Genomic DNA, 24055 nt, shown 5'->3' on the forward strand with positions numbered 1-24055 from the left:
TTGGAACCTAATCTGTATGCTCGGAAGTTCGTCAACAGTCTGTAGTGGAGCACCATATCAAATGCTTTTCGGAAATTAGGAGCAATGAATCTGCCTGTCGCTCTCCATCCATAGTTTGTAGGATACCATCAGAGAAAAAGCCAAGCTGAGATTAGCACGAGCGATTCTTCCTAAATCCGTGATGATTTGTAGACAGAAGCTGTTGGTGCTGATGATAATGGCAGTGACGCTGATATGATAATCATGGTGAGGCGGAGGAGAAGGAGAACAATACAATGCCCCGTCGTTATTGCGGTCATTTATTCAGCATTAACACAGTTGAAGAAGGATAAGATAGAAATTTATGGCTTTCCCGCCATCTCATATTGAACAGTTTCCAGCCCCAGGCTGGGTCTGTTTGGAACATAGGCCTCGCCATCTAGTCCTCATTTCCCACCATCTTTCTGTGTCCACTCTGGTTCAGTCCACGCCTCCTTTTTTAACACACTCCTCTATACTTTTCAGCCATTTATCTCTTGGTCTTCCTCTTAGTCGCTTCGTGTATCTTCTTGAAAAGCCTCTTGTTTTACATTCTCTTTAAGCGTCCGTTTCACCTTACATGGAACACCCTGAGTACAAGAGCGCAAAAGGAGAATTCAATGATGTTTACGCCATTCGACGCCCAATGTACTGTCTACCATGCAACCACAATACTGTCTGCTTTGACAACAGGGGACCGACTAGGAAATATCCGATGGTGAGCATATCATCGAGCTACAGGGCGAATTGAAATGCTTAGTCTACGATTAACTTCTAACAGTGATACAGTGCTAGTAGTGTCGATACAACGCAGCGCCACGGCAACGATAAACAAAGCTAACACTGCATTATACCTGCAACAAGAGCTGCCAAATTGACATTTCGTCAGAAAAGAACCCAAGGAATTTCGCAGAGTGGTAAAGTGGCAGATGAAATATTAGCTTTTCTGCAAGATTGGTCAGTGGAATTTGTGGCATCATACGGACAATGAACATGAGTACAATGATAACTATACGTAATAAACAAGAGAAAGTGATACTGAAACAGGTTTAGAGTCATGTAGTTCATCATCCTTCTCGGATAGGCATCCATAAATCACGTCTCCAGTGAAACGTAGTAAAGGACAATCGTTGTCCAGGTAGCGGGCACTGAACATAATTACGTACAAGGAAGATCTTCCGCAACGTAGCAAACAAACAATTATGAACCGATTTCGAATAATTCAACAGCAAAGTGACAGTTTAATGCATGAGAAAAACTGCGAATAGCCAAGGGAGGACAAGGTGCACTTGTTGCAAAACTGTTGTTTCCGTATTTCAAGGAGTTCCAAAAAAATGCATGATAGTGACCCACCACGTTATGCCAAAATGCACGTTCATAGATTACAGTGATTTCAACGGAAGCAGTGGATGGTTGCATAACTTCAAACAGCGCTACAGAATTGATAGACGTAAGATAACGAAATTTCAAACAAAACGTCAACTTGGCGATGCACAGCAGACTGCGGAATCAGCCAGAAACTTTGGAGACGAGATAAACAAACACTACTGGAACTTTATTTCACATGCCTGTAATCTGCTTGCATCTCCTTTGTGCATTATTATTATAAACGGGGCTCTTAACACTTCGCAGAAATGTTTCTGCCTGTCTCTCACGTTCACTAATCTCTTTCTTACTACATCTTTTTCTTCTGTCACAGTTCCTCAGTGCTTGAGATTTTCCACCTTCTTCCATTGTTCACCTCCAATCCCTATTCCGCTAGTCGTACTGTCTTTCTTTGTAGTTGCAACCAGAGCATCACATATGTTTGCATTAAATTTCATTCCATACTGTCCCATAGTTTCCTCCCAAGCATTCAGCTATTTGTGAATCTCCTCCTCCCTGTTTCCCCAGATTATGAAGTCATCCGCGAACACCATGGCTTTGATCTTGTCTTCTCCGGATTTTTCTGCTACATTAGTCATTATATCATCATTCAGAGTAGAGGTGACCATGCGCTGCTCTGTTTCACAACACTTAATTCTGGAACTAATCGGTCCTTCCATTTCCTACTTACGCACAACTCAGGCGCCCACAGTACATCTCCTCCACTCTACGTGTTCTCTCTTTTTCCGCTCCCTTCTTTTCTAGTATTTCCCAGGCCTTTCTTCTACAGACTGAAGAAAACTTCACAGTCCACTACCATATGCAGTGTGAAGTGACTTGTAACTCTGATGAATAATACGTTGTAAAAATTCAAGGCATAATATCCGATGATGGCAGCATAGCTCTGTCGAATCTGGTCATCCAATGAAATGCTTGTTTAACGATCTTGGCTTGTGAAGTTTTCTTCAGTTACCATGCATTGCAGATCGCTCCCAGGCTGACCATGTCAGGAATATATACTGAAACTTATCTTCCTTCTTCAAAAAGAAACATCTTAAGTATTGTGTGTGCAGATCTTCGTAGGTAACATACAACTATGTTTTAATTATGGACAAGCAGGAAGTCCTTCGTCTGTCTTGGGGCTCGCTCTCTACTTTAACTCACAGAAATAAATGTTGTGCAAGTTTTGTTTTTGGACTCCACCTCCACCACCTCACCTTGTCCCCTCTCCTCCTCCTCTCTGTCATCATCATTATCATCATCATCAGCAGCAGCAGCAGCAGCAACAGCAACAGCATCAACCACTTGACATCAGCTGCTTGATTTCATTTCATTTTCATTCAATCAAAATGTGCTAACGATCAAAGGCGTAGTGCCTCTGTATAGGAAGTAGCATGCAAGTACTTCTCCAGCATATGTAGTTTCCATCAATTTTGGCATGACAGCAGTCACTGAACGAATTCAGAAACATGTTGTTAAGATCGAAACAGCTTGGGATAGCCCATACGAAACTGTGGCAGTGATGCTCAGGGAACTTACGTGGATGTCTTTGGAAGAAAGGAGACGCTGTTTACACAAAAAGTCGTTGGCTAAATTTTGGGGAACTGATTCTCACGGAAGACGTGCAACTACTCTGCAACAGCAAATGCATATCTCGCGTTGGGTTCATGATAATAAGAGAGAGGCGTATAAAAAGTCATTTTCCCTTCGGTGTAGGGTCTATACACGATAGAATGGAACAGAAAATCGCTAATATTATGTCCCCATGTCGCTCGATGCGCACTGTACAATTGCTTGTGGACTACATGTTTATGTGTACGTGAAAATGAAAATGAAGATGATTTTAGTATGTTGTCGAAATAACTGTCCGATCGGTTCTTATTTTATTTTTTTGAGCGATCAGCAACAAATGTATCAGTATGGTGTATTTGAAAGTTGATTGTTGCATTCTCGTATTAACTGTTGTATCCTTGCATTAATTCGCGGACTTGTCCTTGCTGATACTTTGTAAAGATGTTTTGGAATTGGTATCAATAGATCTTTGAGGTGTCTCTCTGAGATGTTTTCCGAGTGACTTCCCACCAGTGCTGAGGAACCACGTGTGACGAATAGTTTTGAAACTGATACATGTTTTCCGGGCGCTTGGAAATACTAGTCGGTCGACGTGTGTCAGATGCAGTGTTGGCGGGTCTGCATTATTAGTAGGTCTGCACTACTCATGAGAAAATTCCACTTATTGCGGTTATTCGAAGTGGTTGCACTTATGCAATATTTTCTATTAAATATTCGTGTAGCGTTCGCATTCTACGGCTCAATCTTCCACTAATTTCGTGCTCTAAGCTAGCTATGAATTGAGAGAGTGAACTTGTATCCATCCGCATGGTCTTGCAAACGTTCCGTGTGTTTCTGGAACCAGTAGGCTCGTGTCTGGTTACAGAATCTTATGCCTGTCATTTAATGCGTAACATTATGCGGTCAGTTAGTCACTCTCCCCTTAGATTCAGTTTATTCTAAGGTGTGCTTGAAATCGTGAACAAAATTGAGTTATGTGAGTGCTAATATATCCGATTTACTTTGCACGTGTCTTCTACTTAGCTGATTCGTTTGCTGAATGTTTAAATCGCCATTTCGTAATCACTTGTTACACGACGTAACCTTTGCGCCTATGATAAATTTCACCTAGCATTTGATATCGCAGATAGTTTCCCCCATTTGTAACAATATGTAACCCTTTCTGATGCGTGCTAATTTCAGCTAAAGTAGGTCTCACTCTCTTCCGTCTCTCATTATCATACAGCAACATATTGTTTCATTCCTGTGTCATGTCTGCTGCGTCCTAGTGAAGAAAGTTTACCTTCAAGCTGTGACGATGAGCCATGTACACATATGTATCTTATTGGTGATTGTATTAGCGTTTCTGCGATATAACGTTTCGAAAAACTTGAAAGGAGCCCTCTGACGTTGAGTGCGATTCCATCAGTATGACACTGTGGAAATGTTCTGAGTGTAAGCGATGTGATTTGAAGCCGTATGACGTCGTCTCTCCTCCTCTTGAGAGCCGAAATTTGTTGATAAACTTTTCTTTCGTAAGCAGATTCGAGCCAGCTAATAGTCTTCAGCCCAAAGACTAATTTGAGGAAACTCTCTTGTGCAAGTCTCTTCGTCTCCGAATAACTACTGCCACGTACAGTCACTTGAACCTGCTTACGTAATCGAGCCATACTGTTTTTATACTCCACCGTTGCATTCATTACCGAATTGTCTGGTCCTTGATGACTTAGGACGTGTCATGACAACCGCCCCTTCTTTTAGCCAGGTTGTACCATAATATTTTTCTCCCCAACTCGAAGCTGTACGTCCGCATTAGTTACACATATCTAATCTTCAGCATTTTTCTTTAGGACCACATTTAGAAAGCTTTTATACTGTTCTTGTTTACACTGTTCATCATCCACGTCTAGTTTCTGAACAAGTGTACACTCCAGTCGAATATTTTCAGGAAACACTTCCTAAAATTTAAAATATATAGACATAAAATGAAGCAACAGTAAACTTGTTGTTTCATTTAATGTCAATAATAGTCACGGTAAAGCCTAACCTACGATGTTCGCATTCAAAACATTTAGACATAATACGGTGCTACTGTCCAGAGACATGGTGCACACCGAAGTCGGCAACACACATCGATGCCGCAGATGTTAACGTGATGTCACTGCAATTCGCAATGACATGTGTGAGGCGCTCCTGAAGGAGACACCTTCTCTCCTCAGCAGCACCTTCGCACCGGAAGTCAATACAGAGCCGCTGGCCGTTGTGGCCGACCGGTTCTAGGCGCTTCAGTCCGGAACCGCGCTGTTGCTACGGTCGCATGTTCGAATCCTGTCTCGGGCATGGATGTGTGTGATGTCCTTAAGTTAGTTAGGTTTAAGTAGTTCTAAGTCTAGGGAACTGATGGCCTCAGATGTTAAGTCCCATAGCACTCAGAGCCATTTGAACCATTTGAATACAGAGCCAAGCATGGAAGCGCTCTGCGCTAGTTTGTGACCACAACTGAAGCATACATCACCATTGAGTAGGATTAACAAGTCATTCAGAGTTTCAGCTGAACTTGTACTTTTGTAAATGTGGAACACTGTACTTCAAGAGAACAGTTCGTTAATTATTGCTCAAGTGATGCTTTAATAACCACTGACAGTTGTAAATTATCAAGCGCTTCCGTGGCAAAGAAATGTGTCGAGTTAAGTAAATCTTTTTATGATTTGTGTAAGAAAGTGGACCAATTTTTTTATGTTTTCTAGTTCCTACGTGGCAACTCACCAAGCAATCTAAGAATCCACAGTTACAGCCAGACGACTGTAGTTTCATCTGCTCATAATTTGGGTATCGTTAGTTATACTGCTGTTTAAACAGAAAAACTTCTTTACTATGTTTGGTGTCTCATTTCTAATCTAGTTGCGTCAGCATCATCTGCAGCAATTCAACGACGTTCCATTATCCTTTGCTTTTGTTGAGATTCGTCCTACAAACTCTTGTCAAGACAATATCCATTCCATTCAACTGATCGTCCAAGTCCCTGGCCGCCTCTGACAGAATTATAAAGCTACCCAATTTTTTAAATTTTTCTTCCTGAACTCAGCAATTTGTTCCCTTAGAAATTCAGACACACACACAAGTGTGTGAGCCTAGCGACCAATGACCTGAGGAGTTTGGCCCTATAGGAACTTACCACAGATTTCCAAATTTATTTTTCTGCTTGCTCGCTGTGCAGAATGAATAACATCCGGTATCAGTAGTAGTTACTTTTGCATGTAACCTTGTCAAATACAATTTCCATGAGACTTACCGCTTTTTGCTTTCCCACGGCGAGGGTCAACAATCCGCTTACACTGCGGAGAATTTCACGGCCCAAAAATGTTTAGAACAGACACTGATTTGTTGCTGAAATGAAGGAGTAATTGATTGAAAATCACTTTACTAGGCGGCACTACACTGCAAAAACGGCAACACTGTTGCTCGTCGCACGTACCAGTGAAAACGTCACAAAACACAAGCGAACGCGGCGGAAGGAGTCGGCACACTGCATTGCCGAGACGTGAGTCGCGACAGCCGCGACTGATTCACCCGCCAGACAGCAGTAGCTGTCCTCATCCATCGGCTCTTGCGTAGTCTAAGAGAGCGTTGTCGCGACTCAGCAAAAAGTTCTCGCGCTGTGCGTAGCGGCTGTGGGGCCTCCAGGGTTTACACACACTGCCTCTGTGAGGCTGCACCGGCATCACATTGACAACCGAACACCTTCCAGAGCGCATGCGGTGCACATAGCCAGAAAACCTGAATCATGTTACTCGGGCACCGGGAATACGTTAACAACACTCTTTGAAATAATTAAGAAATTAAACTAGGTATCACACCTTTCGTAAAACAAGCTGTCGATTACCTCTGCTACAATGTAGGACAATATAAACACCCTAAAGCAAAATGGCTCTGAGAACTATGGGACTTAACTGCTGAGGCCGAACGGTTCTAGGCGCTTCAGTCCGGAACCGCGCTGCTGCTACGGTCGCAGGTTCGAATCCTGCCTCGGGCATGGATGCGTGTGATGTCCTGAGGTTAGTTAGGTTTAAGTAGTTCTAAGTCCAGGGGACTGATGACCTTAGATGTTAAGTCCCATAGTGCTCAGAGCCATTTGAACCATTCATCTTTGGAGGCTGTTTCCAACACCACAGACAAAAATGGTTCAAATGGCTCTGAGCACTATGGGACTTAACTGCTGAGGTCATCAGTCCCCTAGAACTTAGAACTACGTAAACCTAACTAACCTAAGGACATCACACACATCCATGCCCGAGGCAGGATTCGAACCTGCGACCGTAGTGACCGCGCGGTTCCAGATTGTAGCGCCTAGGACCGCTCGGCCACTCCTGCCGGCCTCTAAAGCAAGGCCCTGTAGAAATTACACTTTAGTGACACACCCAACTGACTAAACTGTATAGTTATTTATCCCTAATTTACTGAGATGTGAAGTGGAATCAGATCCCTCTGTTGTGTCAAACCAAACTTATTTTATTCACTTACATCCGTCGTTTTTGGTTGCTTTTACAACTCACATTGCACCGCCATTCCTGGTTTTTGGCCTAGGTAGTATATCATATATGAAATAAGTTAGACTGAAATTTCTCCATGCATTCCAGAGTTTTGCTCCCCTACATCTACCCTCATCCCGTGGCAGTACTGCGGTGTACTACATCCACAGTAATTTTCCGTTTTGCGGATTGTGAGTCATATGTATCCAAGCGTGATTCAAAGAGGACTTCACAACTTCGGAACGACGTAGCAATTTATTGAGGTAACTTACAGAATCGGTAATTGTATAATTTTGTACCAAATAACCTCAGGTTCCACATAAAAGTATCAAGTGTCATTTTGGTTCCATGTGACTACCATTTCTGATGCGGAAAACATCGCACGGTAATCAATTTCTTCCCTCACTCGTATTAGCAAATCGAGCGTAACATGTGCGACGGCATTGTAGAATCGATTTTTCAGGTCGGTTAAAATGTTTGGTAGGGGAGCAATATACACACGGCCATTAATGAAACAAGAGAGGGAGAAATCCAGTAGTGTCAAGACTGGGGAGCGAGGTGGCCACGCAAAAGTTCACGGCCAATCGACCGGCCTGGGAAGCGATTATCGAGGAAACCTCGAACTTACATAAGGAAATGACGTGGCACCAAGAGTAAATTCTAGGCCTGCTTAGAGCTTCTTTAGCGCATTCGGTGAGAAATTTACGCTGAACATTTGTGCAGAACTCGTTCCGTGAAACCAAAACACACATCGACCACGCTCCGCACCACTGAAAGTAGCCGTTTTAACTGTGCACTACACTGGCGCTCCTGGTGGCGGAATGGTGTACTGGTGCACTACGTGAATCAAACTTAGTGTTATTTGCCACAAAATGATACATCTACCGATTCTGAAGTTATCTCAGAAAATTTCTATATTGTTCCAAAGCTGTAAGATCCTTTTTGACTTACCCTGTAGATAGAATGATGCCATACAATATATATTTAGAACGAGTAAATTATATTCTTTTTCCTGTGGCCGGCGGGAGTGGCCGAGCGGTTCTAGGCGCTACGGTCTGGAAACGCGCGACCGCTACGGTCGCAGGTTCGAATCCTGCCTCGGGCATGGACGTGTGTGATGTCCTTAGGTTAGGTAGGTTTAAGTAGTTCAAAGTTCTAGGGGACTGATGACCTCAGAAGTTAAGTCCCATAGTGCTCAGAGCCATTTGAACCATTTTTGTCTATGGTGTTGGAGACAGCCTCCAAAGATGAATGGTTCAAATGGCTCTGAGCACTATGGGACTTAACATCTTAGGTCATCAGTCCCCTGGACTTAGAACTACTTAAACCTAACTAACCTCAGGACATCACACGCATCCATGCCCGAGGCAGGATTCGAACCTGCGACCGTAGCAGCAGCGCGGTTCCGGACTGAAGCGCCTAGAACCGCTCGGCCACAACGGCCGGCTCCAAAGATGACGTTAAAGATGTAACATGTTGGAATTAGGTCAAATAGTTCGAAAATACAATCGCCATACACCACCGTCGCGTCGACAGGAGAAGAGGTCTGGAGAAGAGGTCCAGCAGTCTTATACATCTACATCTACATACAAACTGCTTAAGTCATTAAACGGTGCGTGGCGGATTCTACGTTGTACTACTACTACTCATTTCCCTTCCTGTTCTGCGCGCAGACACGGCATGGCCATGACGACTTATAACATTAGCCTGTCGTGACTCAAAGTAATGTTACCCTCTGAGAGAATTTATAATTTTGACCGTACGTGTGTGAATATGATGAATTCACCAGAAAAACTAAACATGCTTTAAACTTTGGGGTTTAATGAAAGTAGTAAATTTCGTATACGAATGAAAAAATGAATGGCCGCCAGCCCAATTAGGCACATTAATTTGGAAATATATGTTTAAGAAAATTAAATATTAGTTGTTGAAGTTACTTTCATTAATATTTCCCTTTGAATAGTGCACAGGATACAAACGGACACAGGGCACTCTGAGCTGTGTGTAGCAGCAGTCAGCAATACTGCATGTACTAGTAATCATAGAAAGCAAAATTTGTACCAAACTCACACTAATAACAGCTACACTTAAGACTGTTACTTGGATCAGTACTAAAATGTTACTGCAAGAAGTGCAGAATTAAAATTGGCCAGGAGGCGGTTCTGACTTAACTGACAAATAAATACCACAAATAAAAATAAATAATGCCACAATTACACTGTTTATACTCTCATTTACAGAAATCTATCAGATTTCCTTAATATCAATAATATTCCAATTAACTTTCTAATATGAGAAGAATATGGCAGGGACCCACAAACTGATATTGTATCACTTGTCAAACTCTATGATTATTTCAGTAGCAAAATTCAATTCAACTAAATTTAATTCTTAGCTTCACTTGAAATAGTTTATGTTTTTATTTTTCAAGGCAAATTATTCGCCGGCCGGGGTGGCCGAGGGGTTCTAGGCGCTACAGTCCGGAACCGCGCGACCGCTATGGTCGCCAGTTCGAATCCTGCCTCGGGCATGGATGTTCATTTTTGGAACACAACCTACGACCAGCTTAGAGACAGAAGTGATGACACTTTCTGCAGGACGTGACCATCGTTTTGCCGGACAATGGTCAAGCACGTACAGTGCAAGCTGTTACTGATTTGTTTGACTGATGGCGCTGCTAAGTTCTATACCACCTACTGCACTCCCCTGACTTAAGTCCTCGTGAGTTCAACTCGATTTCTAAACCGAAGGAAACACTTCACGGCATTCGCTTCAGAACTGCTACAAATTCGTCGTCCAATAGACCACTCCGCTCGAACTGTAAACACAACTGGTACTGCTAAGAGTATCTTACGACTTCCACATCACTGGAAACGGATTATACACAATGCTGGTGGCCACTTTGAAGGTCAGCAAAACTTTGAAACACGTATCTATTTTGTACGAGCTGTAAATAAATAGTTGCCACTATTAAAGTTCCAACTCTCGTAGCTATGGTCATGGGGAAGGTATCAGCTGTATTAGTCGGTCTGCATAGGGTAAAAATTGACTTTAGTAGTATGAGGACGTGGTGAGAAGTAATGTCTCCGATATTTTATGTGAAAACACTTGAAACTTTTTCATTCTCTAATTGGAGCACAGCGATCGGTATATAATTCTAAAAATAATAAAAAAAAAACAGTCTCGATCGCGTTTTCAGATTTTTTATTTCTTAGCAACCTGTTTCGGCACTTTCCTCAGACAATCTTCACTCTTTTTCCCACCACCAGCAGCTACAATGGCGGGGAAAAGCCTGAAGATGGTCTGAGGAGCAGGCCGAAACCGGTTGCCAACAAATAAAACAATTTGAGAACACGATCCAGACTATTTTTATTTGATTTTAAAAACAAACAGTATTAACATTCTACATCTTTATTCTTCAGGTCTACATATTTGCAGTCTTCTGCCACTAGGGGGTTCCGTGTAGCGTTGTAACGTGTATCATGGCGGTGTGTAATGTAATTACGTCGGTGCGTGAGAAAGTGTGCTGTCATCGAGTTTCGAATGCTAAGAGTTCGTCCACACATGGAGCACCCTCAACTTCAGCACGACACTGCCAGACCTCACACGACCACTGCGACATCTGCAACAATTCGACGCTTTGGGGTTATCGATCATCCTCCATTCAGTCCCTCGGCCCCGTTTCATTTCCATCTGATCTCAGAACTTAAAGAACACCTTCGAGCACTGAACTTCTATAGTGCTGAAACGGTGCAAGCAGAGGTGAGGCTGTGGCTCCGTCAACAAAGCCAGACATTTTGCAGTAACATCAACAACGTGATCTCCGGTAGGCAGACATTTCGTCCCTAAGCTGACTATGTTAAGAAATAAACAAGTAGACATGAGGAGTAAAGAGGTAGAACGTTTATAACGTCAGCTTTATTTCAAAAGCTTGAAGAGTCATCACATACAAAATTCTGAGGCATTACCTTTCAGCATGCCCTCGTAAATATTTGAGTAGAATGAATGTAACGTGTACTTAAGTTAAAGGCAAAGAGGCTGCAGTGCAGTAAAGAAAGAAAGAAAAAAATGAAAGTCAAGCTTTTCGGTTTTTTTCTCCTATCCTGGTCATCGTCTCCCTCGCAGACGAAAATTACTGCCGCCTATCTCCAAAACGCAGCTTTGCGCCATTCAAGGCTACTATAGTATTTTTCGCAACGTCAAAGGAGGTTGCTTTCAGAAAACGGTTCCTTTTGGCTGTAGTTGACACGCTGGGTGCAATATTACACTTATCCTATTCAGTTTTGCTTCTTTCCTGAACTTTCTGTAGTATTATCACTATCTATCACTTTTACATAGCTATGCTATAAACTGAATGCGTCCTTTTTTTAACTATAACAAAATATTTTTTTATACATCTGTTTTAGAAAGGCTTTCTGGCGTCCTCTGCCCTTTTCCGTCCTGTGCTTAAGTTCCCCAGATCTCAAATAGCGAACTAAAATTAGAAAAACACCAAAAAGAAAAAAAAAGGTAGTGCACTGCATGAAGGAACTGTGGAACGCCCAAAACATCTGAAAATGTTTGGTTTATAAAGTCGAGAGCCACTCGAAAGGGTGCCTCGCCGCGCGCAGAGCGCCGGGAGTTCAGCCGTAACTCACAGAGAACGCGACGCGGCTTTGCTTCAGAAGCCGGTGCAAGCCCAGCAAACATTTCCTCGAGGCCGCCATTGGGGAAAGGTCGCTGTGTTATTTTTGACGCCACTAATATGTAGAGGAAATGACCGAGCCCGGCCGTTTATTCCATTACTCGCTGAAATCGGCCGGGCGTAAGCCGATGAAAGCTCGCGCAAGAAGCCTCTCCCCATCTCTAAATAAACAAAATACCGCCGCGAACCCGCACAACTTCGTGCTGCGTCAAAAACTGAAATTTATTATATTTACTGCCTCAAGACATTACTTGCCTTCCTGCTCGACAGACGTGTGATCCCTGTGCTCATTTTACAGGGGGCAGTCAAGTGAAAGCCAAGCACCCGCCATAACGTGACCATGGAATAGTTCGGGAGGACGACGGTTCAATCCCGTCTCCAGCCATCCTGATTTAGGTTTTCCGTGATTTCCCTAAATCGTTTCAGGCAAATGCCGGGATGGTCCCTTTGAAAGGGCACGGCCGATTTCCTTCCCAATCCTTCCCTAACCCGAGCTTGCGCTCCGTCTCTAATGACCTCGTTGTCGACGGGACGTTAAACACTAACCACCACCACCACCACATGGAATAGTTCCATTCAGGAGTGATCAACACAACGCGTTGAAGACACTAATCCTCCTGGGGGACGAGACGATCAATTCCTGTTTCGTAGAACGCCGTATGCCTCTGACACGGATTCACAACCGCATCCACTCTCGCACTTCCTAGTCGGGAGGCCGACGGTTCAAACCCGCGTCCAATCATCGTGATTTAGGTTTTCCGTGATTTCCCTAAATCGCTTCAAGCAAATGCGGGGCGGTTCCTTTGAAATGGTACGGCCGACTTCCTTTCGCATCCTTCGGTAATCCGGTGGGACCGATGACCTGACTGTTTGGTCTCCTCCCCCAAACCAATCAACCAACTTCCTCGTCGAACTGAAACCGACGCCCTCCCACGTCTTTCATCAGGAAGCCATAGATGTGAAAATCACATGGTTGAATATCCCGGCTGTACGTAGGATGACGAAGTGTTTCCCAACCAAACAACTGAAGCGTAGTCTCGATCCGATTGGGAGTGAGATGTTGGTCGTTAGCCGGCCGCTGTGGCCGAGCAGTTCTAGGCGCTCCAGTCCAGAACCGCGCACCTGCTACGGACGCAGGTTCGAATCCTGCCTCGGGCATGGATGTGTGTGATGTCCTTAGGTTCGTCACGTTTAAGTACTTTCTAAGTCTAGGGTACTGATGACCTCAGATGTTAAGTCCCATAGTGCTCAGAGCCATTTGAATCATTTTGTTGGGCGTTATTGCGCAGCAGGATGATTCCATCCGACAACATTCTTGGGCGTTTTGACTTTATGGCTTGTCGTAGTTTCTGCAAAATGTTTTCAAAGCGCTATCCGCTAATTGTGGTACCACGCTCGAGGAACTCGACGAACTGAAAGCTCCTGCAGTCGGAGGTCATCATCACCTTACCGGAACTTGCACGAACAGCTTAAATCTCTTCGGAAGAGGATGTTGGATGTTTCCAGTGTTGGATTTGTCCTTAGGCTGTCGGTCGAGATCATCCTATTGCACGATAACGCTCGCCCCCACACCGCCACTCGCACGAAGGCTACGCTTCAGCTGTTTGGTTGCGAAACACTGCAAATCCCCCGAATAGCTCGCATCTTTCACCGAGTGATTTTCACATCTGTGGCGACCTGAAGAAAGATGCATAGGCGTCGACTTCAGTCGGACGCCTTTCACGAAAGAGAAACTGATCAACTGATCGTCTCCTCTCCCAGCGGGATAAATATCTTAACGCTTGTGTTGATTGCTTTTGAATGGAACCATTGTGGCAGGTGTTCGCTTTTCATTTGATTTCCTCTCATAAAAGGATCCCGCACAACACTCGATAAATGCTAAAGGCGTTAGAAGTGGAGGAATATGCATCGAATAACCAACCCGGAAGAAATGCTCTGTAACACATTTCGGTTGTTAGAAGAGGAGATTTGCTGACAGATTGTAAGTAAGCTGTTTAGGTTTTTATGTTGGTAACGCCACGTAGCGCTCTGTATGAAAATCACTGACTGTGCTGTGTGCAGTCAGTGGCTGGTTGGACTCATTGTTGGAATATTTGCTTGTGTAGTGTTGGGCAGTTGGATGTGAACAGCTCGTAGCACTGGGCGGTTGGAGGTGAGCCGCCAGCAGTGGTGCATGTGGGGAGAGAGATGCCAGAGATTTGAGAGGTTACTATAAGCAGGCGATCTGGACGTGTGTCCGCCAGAAAAAGGAAATTTGTAAAGATGGATGTCATGAGTTTATATATATATATATATATATATATATATATATATATATATATATATATATATATGACTACTTTTCAACATTATTACGGTGAATACATTATTTGTTCTCTATCAAAATCTTTCATTTGCTAACTATGCCTATCAGTAGTTAGTGCCTACAGTAGTCAGAATCTTTTATTTGGCTGGCAGTATTGGCGCTCGCTGTATTGCAGTAGTTCGAGTAACGAAGATTTTTGTGAGGTAAGTGATTAATGAAAGGTATAGTTTATTGTTAGTGAGGGCCATTCTTTTGTAGGGATTTTTGAAAGTCAGATCGCGTTGAGCTAAAAATATTGTGTCAGTTTAGTGATGATCAGAATAAGTAAAGAGAAAACTGTTTGAGTACGTCTGTCTTTGTATCAAATGACGTAGAAGTTTAGCAGCACAGTCATTCATAATTTTTCTAAGGGGACGTTTCAAGATGTAGTTCATCATTAAAAATTTAAGCCCCTCGTCCAGAAGGGCGACGGTGGGCTGGCAGCAGTACCTTCGCCTCTACTCCATAAAAAAGATATTTAAAAACATTTTTTAAATGAAAAATAATTTAGTGTTTCCTTTATAATTTCTAAAACTGGCACTTGTACTTTGATAATGTTAAAACTTCTTTCTCCCTCATTTTAGACAAATATTAATAGAGAGAATGAATCACTTCACAGTCCTGCAGTTTTTTCTGCACTAAAAGCGCTAGGATCAGCACTAGATTGCGTTTAGGACAGTGTAGTGGTGTTCTGAAGAATGCGGTGGCAGTGCAATTGCCGCGTTGGTACGTAGCGATGGGCAGTGTGGGAGGAAGGGTAGCAGGAAAATAGGGTTTTTGGACAGGGATTGTTACATGGAAGCTAAGCCACGGTTATGTAGAGGGAAGAGAAGAGTAAGATTGGACAGAACGACGGAAACTTGACGTGAGAGAGAATAAGAAGGAATGAATCAGATCTGATAGGAAAGATAATTCAGGGAGGAGATGTGGAAGTTGTATTGAGGGAGAATGTGGAAGGGCACGTTGATGTGTAGTCGGTGGGAAGTGTTGAGAGGGGAACGGCTGTTGCAGTTGCGTTGGGAGAGGATATGGAGGATCTGTGTCGTATATGGCTGGTGAGATGAACTTGGAACGTACGGTTCTGGATCATCTGGTGTTGTAATAAGCTATAAATATCCCAGCAGTGTATAATTTGTAATGGTCTCGCGGTTAAGGCGCTCAGTCCGGAACCGCGCGACTGCTACGGTCGCAGGTTCGAATCCTGCCTCGGGCATGGATGTGTGTGATGTCCTTAGGTTAGTTAGGTTTAAGTAGTTCTAAGTTCTAGGGGACTGATGACCACAGAAGTTAAGTCCCATAGTGCTCGAGCCATTTTTTTATAATTTGTAATAATAAAGGCCGCTGATGATGGGACGTTTCCGGTAGGTTAGGCTGTAACTTGCAACCCAACTGTTGACCCTGAGCAGAAATGAAATTAGAATTATATTAATACCTCCAGATGCTGACGGGCGTTGATATATATCAACGGGGACAGGTGAAAATGTGTGCCCCGGCCAGGACTCGAACCCGGGATCTCCTGCTTGTATGTCAGACGCTCTACCCACCTGAGCCACGTAGGGCACAGAGGATAGCCCGCCTGCAGGGACTATCTTTCGCACGCCTCCCGCGAGACCCACATTCTCACCTTGTATGTCCACACACTACATTCGTAGTGTCCCACCCCAACACACTCATTACTCGTGGAAGACATTCTTACCAAGTCCCGTAAGAGTTCGGAGAATATGTGTGCATTCGCACAGAAGAAGGAGGTCATGGCCGGTATTGCCAGCAGATTACACTAAACTAGTGTTAAGGGATACCGGTTGTACACCACTGAAGTAATAGAGGTATGTATCTGATTGGATGTTTTATATTTTATAAAGTTATATATGATGACAATTCACAAAAATCCTATTTAGAACGTCAGCTATTCCACATTATCTTCCGTGTGGCTGAGAAGTACTTAAATTACATTCCTGCTTTCGAAACCATAGTAAATCAGTTCAGAAACACCTGAGTTCCAAATACTTCTATCTCAGCAACAATTCAACATTGTTATTTGCTCACTGTGTTTCATATAGCACCATGTCATCTAAATTGCAGTGGAACGAAAGTGTTTATTCTAGATGTAGTTGACGATAAATGATTTTTCTTCACTTTCATAGAAAGGTAATACAGACGGGAATGAATTGGATAATTGGAACTTCGGTGCAAAGCGGTTGAAAACGAGGTTTGTTCACGAAAGTACAGATGCTTTAGGGTACCCCGAGTCAAACCCCAATGCTACAATCAGCATACGGTAATAGGAAATTCAGTATTGAAAGAGGAATAAGACAAGGAGATTGCCTTTCACAAAACGTTTTCTCAGCATTCCTAAGGGAAGTTCTCTTGTAAAGCAGAATAGTTACAAAATTGCTCGATTCCTTGGGAACTATCTTCTTGTAAAGCAGAATAGTTAAGGCACTGTTCCTTTCCTCGGGAACTAACTTCTTGCACAAAGATTCTCCACACTAGGCAAATGTAGAAAGAACATGTCTTGATGCATTATCTGAAACACTTCGCTTTACTGACGACGCTGTCTCTGCAATGAGACAAGAGATACTTGTGTTTCAGTAGGTACGGCAGCTGTAGTATTCGCGGCACAGTTGAAGTCCCGATCCGCTCATTCATCAAGTGGCTTTTAATTCACATGCATTTGTATCGACCGTAACATCGAGTGGGGGTCGCCATGGAAGTCGATGAGCGACCGTGGCGAGCAGTGGAAGTGACGCTTGGATGAGCGAGGCGCGAAGCCCTGCCCGGCACGGTGGGGGACGTTCCGCTGCTGGCTGCGGATCGAGCCGGTGAGCGACGAACGCGTCAGACCAGTGACCGCCAACTTTGGAGGACAACACAGAGAAAGCACGGGATCCACTGGACGCAAGAGTGCTGGCGGGAGTCTTCTTGTCGGTTTCAATTTCCTGGTGCCTGAAAAAGTCGCCTACTCTTCTAGCGCTTATTTCGTTGTACTGCATTGGGGCTGTACTTACAGGTCGCGCAAGTGAATCTTTTCTTCCGCGTATACGGCTGTTTCAATTAACAGCCGTGTTGTATAGCGACTTTTTTTCGTCTTTGTATTTTTATTACGCATGGGTAAGGTGTCATATTCACTTCTAAAATCCGTGCCACGACACATTACCGTCCATCTGTAGAGTCTCTAGACAAGTTGTATCTCATACTGCCACATTTCAAGGTCTATCTCCTTGGAAGACCATTGGTTATTTAAATTTTATACGGTTATAATTACTGTCATTTGTCATTCATTATCATTATCATTATCAAAGAGAATCATTCGGTCTAAAAAAAATCGTAACTATTATGTTATTTGAGATATGTGCGGGAAGAACGTACTGTTGGAAAGAGCAAACTCACGAGTTTTACTTAGTTCTCGCTAGATAGCAGCAGTGTGCACCCACTTCGGTTCTAGTAAAAATGGTGTCGGGGCAACAGAAACCGTTTTGTGTTCTAAGTTTTGCGCAGTGAGGGTCAATAATAATTGTTCAGTGTGACTTTCGTACCGGGTATGGTGTGGATCCTCCTACAGTACAGAGACATTAGACGACGACATGAACAATTCCGAGAGACAGATTGTTTGCGTAAAGGCAATTCGATGGGCCCTCCCCGAGTGTCTGACACAAACGTCGAGCGCATCCGCCGTAGTTTCACAAGGAGCCCGCAGAAATCCGTTCGCTGTGAAGCCCGACAGCTCAATACGCCACCGATATCCGTCTGGCGTGTGCTGCGTCGACGTTCACACATGAAACCATACTAAATTCAGCTAATGCAAACTCTTCGTAAAGGTGAGAAACAACAACATGTGGAGATCTGTAATTTCGTTCTTGGCAAGATGGAGGATGGCAGTTTTCTTCCACGCTTAGTGATTAGTAACGAGGCAACATCCCATTTAAATGGAATGGTGAACCGTCATAATGTGACAATATGGGGTACGGAACAACAACATGAAGCCGCACAACATGAGAGCGACTCTCCAAAATTTAATGTGTTTTGAGCAGTTTCACGGGAAAAGGTGTATGGCCCGTTTTTCTTTACCGAGAACAATGTTTCAGGAAGCATGTATCTCGATATGCTTGAGAACTTTTTTCCTCACAGACTGTTTCGAACTACATTTACCAACAGAATGGGGCACCTTCACACTGGCATCTGGACGTGCGGGAATTTTTAAATCAAAGGATTACTGAACGATGGATCGGTCGCACTGGACCAAATGACTCAGCCTTACATTACTGGCCTCCAAGGTTACCGGACCTGATTGTATACGATTATTTCTTGTGGGGCGTCAATAAAAGACTCTGTTTATGTGCCTCCGTTACCAACAATAATGAATGAAATGAGACAGCAGCTGTGGAAGCTGTAACTCAAGACATGTTCGCTGCAGTGTGGGAAGAATTTGAATACCGCATTGATATATGCCGTGCATCTCAAGGGGGTCATATTGGACACCTATGAAAAGGTACGAAAAAAAACTTTTTGAGTTTGCCGTTCATCAAAAAACAAAATTCATTGTGTATGTTTATTAGTTTCAGAAATATAGACGTACCAAGTAGGATGATTTTTTGATACACTCTTTATTTATCCAGTTCACCTACACTCTGTGTGTGTGTGTTACACATACAGAACAGTAAGGTAAGGGAATGAGAATTTTCTAAAAAGCAATCACTAGCCTTGCCACAAGCAACACCAACCAGAGTTAAGACAAAGTCTGAGGCGGAAGCGAACCAGTAATGCCGCAACTGGATTAAACATGGACACACATTTCAGCATCGTCATCAGCTTCCAAGCGCCGAGAACACATTCAGCAGAAAGATGACGGAGACAGAAGACCAAAGCTGAAAGAGAAAGACATATTCGTTTGCGCATAAAACGTGATGCAAAAAAATATCTCCTACGCCATAAAGCACAGTGAGAACTGGGAGCAGCAGTGAACAGCTTGTAATGAATTGTTCAGTGAAGGTTGGAGAACGTGGATTGCTGACAGCAGAGAATGAACAGACCTCACGTCATACTACCACGCTAGTCCTTTCAAATACCCCAGCTTTCAATTTCTCAATGGGGATTGATCACTGGGATCGATAACATACAAAACGTCCAAGATGTTCCAGCACCTCCCATGAACCAGCCGGTACTGATGGGGAGACTTACTGTCTTCCGCCAACAACACGTCGCAAAGTGCTGGTCGCTTCAACTTCATCACAGAAGCCAGAAGTGAGGGACTCTCGGGGTTGCTGCTCCTGTTGCTGTTCATCACTCAGGCGCGTCTGGGTGGTGAGACCTATCACACTAGTAGAGAGATCAACCGAACGCTCGACTAATTACCAACACTGGGTACATCGCCGATGGTCATCAAGGGCCGTCATAGGGTTCGGAATGTGATAGAGTACACTCCAACGACCAGTGCGAAACCAAACATTCGCGCTGCGTCAAAGGCCGCAACCTACCAGACAACAGCCGCTTCAACGCCGAAACAGTTAACGCGGGTGCCTGGGCTAAAGCACCGGATATACAGAGCTGAGCAATCCGCCATTTTGAATCCCAAGGGGAGGACAGTGTTGTATGCTTCAAGCGGCGTAGGAACGTGAATGTGTATATTTGTGTATCACTGTTTTACAGTCTGGCTAATTGGCGTGATGTGTGTTTTTCAATTGCTCAGCTGTTTGAGAAGTAACGGTCGAAAGTATTAGCTGCTTTTTTCAGTCAGTTTGATATTACAGTGATTATCTAAGCTAACACCCAATACTCTTTTAAGAACTTCCTGTTTTTTTTTAATAACTTTTAACAGGTATATCTTAAAGCTTTTGAAATATACATTGAATACTCGTGCAATTCCCTCTTGTGCTGACATGAAATTTTTATGCCTCCTGTATTCCATTTTAAGACTATTCCGTAACTGGTTACGAATGCAGCTCTTACTTACCGTAAACTTAAATGGGTGTACCATACATAAACCAGAAAATACGACACTGATAACGCATTTTAACTGTATTTGCTAAAATATTTAGAACAGCAACGTATGACATACATGGAACGTAATCGAATTTATCATACCTCTAAGTTCTCGTCTAATCATGACGGTCTTTTCGTTCTGTCTTTGCAGCTTTTTTAAAAAAAAAAAAAAAAAAAAAAAAAAAAAAAAAAAAAAAAAAAAAAAACGCCCGTTTTTCTCATCAGAAGCGTTCCGCGTTATTGACGTAAAGCATCATCAATGGTCCGTAATTAAGTAATTTACATTTTGATTTGCTTAATTATAGACCACTTAATTGTAAACCACTGATGATGCCTTACCTCAATAAAACGAAAAGCTTCTGACGAAAATAACGACGTATTTTTTGTAGTTGCAACGACAGAATGACAATGCCCTCAAGAATTGTAAAGCAACGACGTACAGTATGGTCCCACAAACGAAGAAATTAAACTCGTCTAATCACTTACTTTAATTTGATTGCCTCTTAAAGTCAAATGTTAGCCAATACATCTACTACGCTGTAATATTGTCTGCGCAAGGGATGTACAGTTGGTGCCCTTAAGAGCGCATTGAAAAGCATAAGCGTTCCGTAAAGTTTAAACGAGCGCCTTCAACGTGGGATTCAAAATGGCGGATTGTTCAGGTTGTACTATACAGTGCTCTAGCCTGGGCGTGCAGAAGCTGTCATGACCAGACGGACGACAGCAGGAATACTCCGAGTAGCCTCGGCTGATGACACATGAGCTGAGGCTGGTGCGGTAGGCACCAATTTCTAAACGTAATTACTGAAATGACTGAACTCTAACACTGTTTTAATAGCGACGAAGACGTTTGACAGATTCTCCTCAAATGGCTCTGAGCACTATGGGACTTAACATCTGAGGTCATCACTTCCCTAGAACTTACAACTACTTAAACCTAACTAATCTAAGGACATCACACACATCCATGCGCGAGGGAGGATCCGAACCTGCGACCGTAGCGGTTGCGCGGTTCCAGACTGAAGCGCCTAGAACCGCTCGGTCACAGCAGCCGGCGATTCTCCTCAGTCATTCTAACAACACAGGGGTGTCTCGCTTGGTCCCTTGCAGTCCATTTTAGTTCGTTATTTCCCCATATCACAAACTTTAAAATGCTACTAAAATTACGCGACCCACAACTCAAGAGTCCTTGCATTCCATAGTTTCGAAGCCGCTGCAGACCTAAAAAACGTAGTGTCTGAATAGATAGAAAAAGAAATAAACAAAAGAGTAAAAGTTGTCTGGAATTCTTCCGATTAATTAAATAGGGTTTCCAGAAGAAACCTTCAGATGTGCCTGGAAAGACAGCTTACGATCAGTGTCTGTTGCTAGCTTCGAGGTATAACATTGAGGTATGTGCCTGCAATCCTATAATTATTCAGAAACGCAGGGTACCTGAGCCTCCAATGGAGAGATGGTTATCGGTAATCACTGGGCGAGAGAGGAAAATAGGTAAATGGATCAGGGAACTGGTCTGTTTGGGAGACGAAATTATCATGAAGGAAGACGACTTCGGCCGGTCGGAGTGGCCGAGCGGTTCTAAGCGCTTCAGTCTGAAACCGCGCGACCGCTAAGGTCGCAGCTTCGAATCCTGCCTCGGGCATGGATGTGCGTGCTGTCCTTAGGTTGGTTAGGTTTAAGTAGTTTTAAGTTCTAGGGGACTGATGACCTAAGATGTTAAGTCCCATAGTGCTTAGAGCCATTTGAACCAAGCCGATTTTGAAGACGACTTCGTCACAGTAATTTTGATTTTAATTCAGATTGACGGTTTCGACTTGACTTGTGTTACAGCTCATCATCTCATATAATTAATGCGAATCGCCAGTTGTCAGCAGGGCGAAATCCTTTTAGTTATCGAGTCCTCGTCCTGCTGACGAACTGCTATTGACAGTAATGAATATTGCATCTGAGAATGGCTTGTTATAAAGGTCGAAACAGATAATCCTAATAAACATAAAAAGTGGCCCAGACGGTGTCCGTCTTTCTACGTCATTTTAAAAGTGGCCAGTGTGCCCTCAAACGTTATATCTTCAGTTATGTAAGTTGCAGTTGCAGTTATAATCTAGTTTCAGTTTCGAGAGAGAGAAAAAAAAATTTTTTTAATGGCAGTGCTGTAATATCATGGCCCAAAGAACACGCTAGTGTTTATTTAAAAAAATTGGAAGGGATGTCTTACAACATGCAGCGTGAATTCAAGATTTGTCGCTTTCAGAATATTCAGACGACGAGTCTGTGAAGGGAGCTGTTCAAAATAAGCTCACTTTAAAAGTTTCAGATTTTAACACACAAATTCTTGGTTTTCGCTGAACAAAGTACACGACAAACTGAGACAGTATACGGAGAAGATATTACATTGCAGGAAAGTTGTTATTGCATATTCCATGGGAGTAAGTATGAGGCATGACCACTCTCGTATTAAATTCCAGTCTTTGGACGATATTGGATGGGACAAATGGCCTGACACCGCAGTACAGACCGCTGGAGTTTCTGCGCCCAGCTGCAGATGGAACGAGGGCGCGCGCCCAGCAGGTGACAACAATAGCCGGCTCAGGGGGCACCGCGCAAACAGGGACTTCCTCGGCGGCGCTCCCCATGAATACCAAGGCCGGCGGCGAGCCGCCAGGATAAGGAGATTAGGGCGCTCTGCCAGGGCAGACTTCACAAGCACCGGGACTACCAGTATCTCACTAGAGCCACGCCCGCCATTCTGCAGCGGGCATATATCTCGGCAGGTGACACTGCATGGACTTAGAGGCGCAAATAACACGAGCAGAGGACCGTAGACTAGGGCTCTACGTTTATAATTTACTATTGCAAGGAGACCACACAGCAGTCGAAAGTTTGTAATGTTTTTTTTTTCTTTTGTTTTGAGTTCTGAGCTTCACATACTATAGAAATGAAGCTCAGAACTCAAAAATCAATATCCAGACGCAGTACAACGCAAATCCCAAAAATTCTCAAGAAAATCGTCTCTGGAGTTCTCCGAGCGTCTGTAATACTTTAGAGCAGGCCTGTTCATCGACTTGCTAGTTCGAGTTTGCTCCCGCTCATGCTAAATAAAGAAGGGGGATGACTGGTGATTGGGGGGGGGGGGGGGGGGAAGAGGAATCGGAGCAGCTGGGCATGAGACACTACTGTCAACGAATCTATTCCATGACCGCTAATGTTAATTCTATGTAGGTGTATCGCTTCGCTATGACTAATTAATGGAAGACCGTTGCACTGAAGAGAAATGAGAACGGAAGGAAACTTACATTTCTTTTAAGTGATGAGGCAAAAACGTGTAGCAGTTAATTCCGACTGTGCGGCTGGTCCCGGCTGAGGTTCGAGTCCTCCCTTGGGCATGGGTGTATGTGTTTGTCGTTAGGATAAATTAGGTTAAGTAATGTGTAAGCTTAGGGACTGATGACCTTAGCAGTTAAGTCCCATAAGATTTCACACATATTTGAATTTTTTTTGAGTTAATTCCGAAACAAGAATATTTGTTACGACTGATACATCATTATGATGAATGTCTTTTTAGGACGAAGTTTTAAACTGACATCA

The 24055-nt window shown here is 43.5% G+C and overlaps 1 protein-coding gene across 2 annotated transcripts in view; it reads right to left on the bottom strand.

Annotated features, from left to right (window-relative positions):
• The window catches only part of LOC124795039, a 397696-nt gene that overhangs the window by 271889 nt on the left and 101752 nt on the right, over positions 1 to 24055 (bottom strand). The window contains exon 1 of one of the 2 annotated variants that reach the window (XM_047258822.1): positions 6227 to 6447. The exons of the other annotated variant lie outside the window; for it this stretch is intronic. The gene's annotated coding sequence lies outside the window, so the exon portion shown is untranslated. Of the gene's footprint in view, positions 1 to 6226; positions 6448 to 24055 lie in introns of those variants that run through there. 2 annotated transcript variants of the gene reach the window in all.

Source organism: Schistocerca piceifrons, chromosome 4 (genome assembly GCF_021461385.2).
Source record: "Schistocerca piceifrons isolate TAMUIC-IGC-003096 chromosome 4, iqSchPice1.1, whole genome shotgun sequence".
NCBI classification, from domain to species: Eukaryota; Metazoa; Arthropoda; class Insecta; order Orthoptera; family Acrididae; genus Schistocerca; species Schistocerca piceifrons.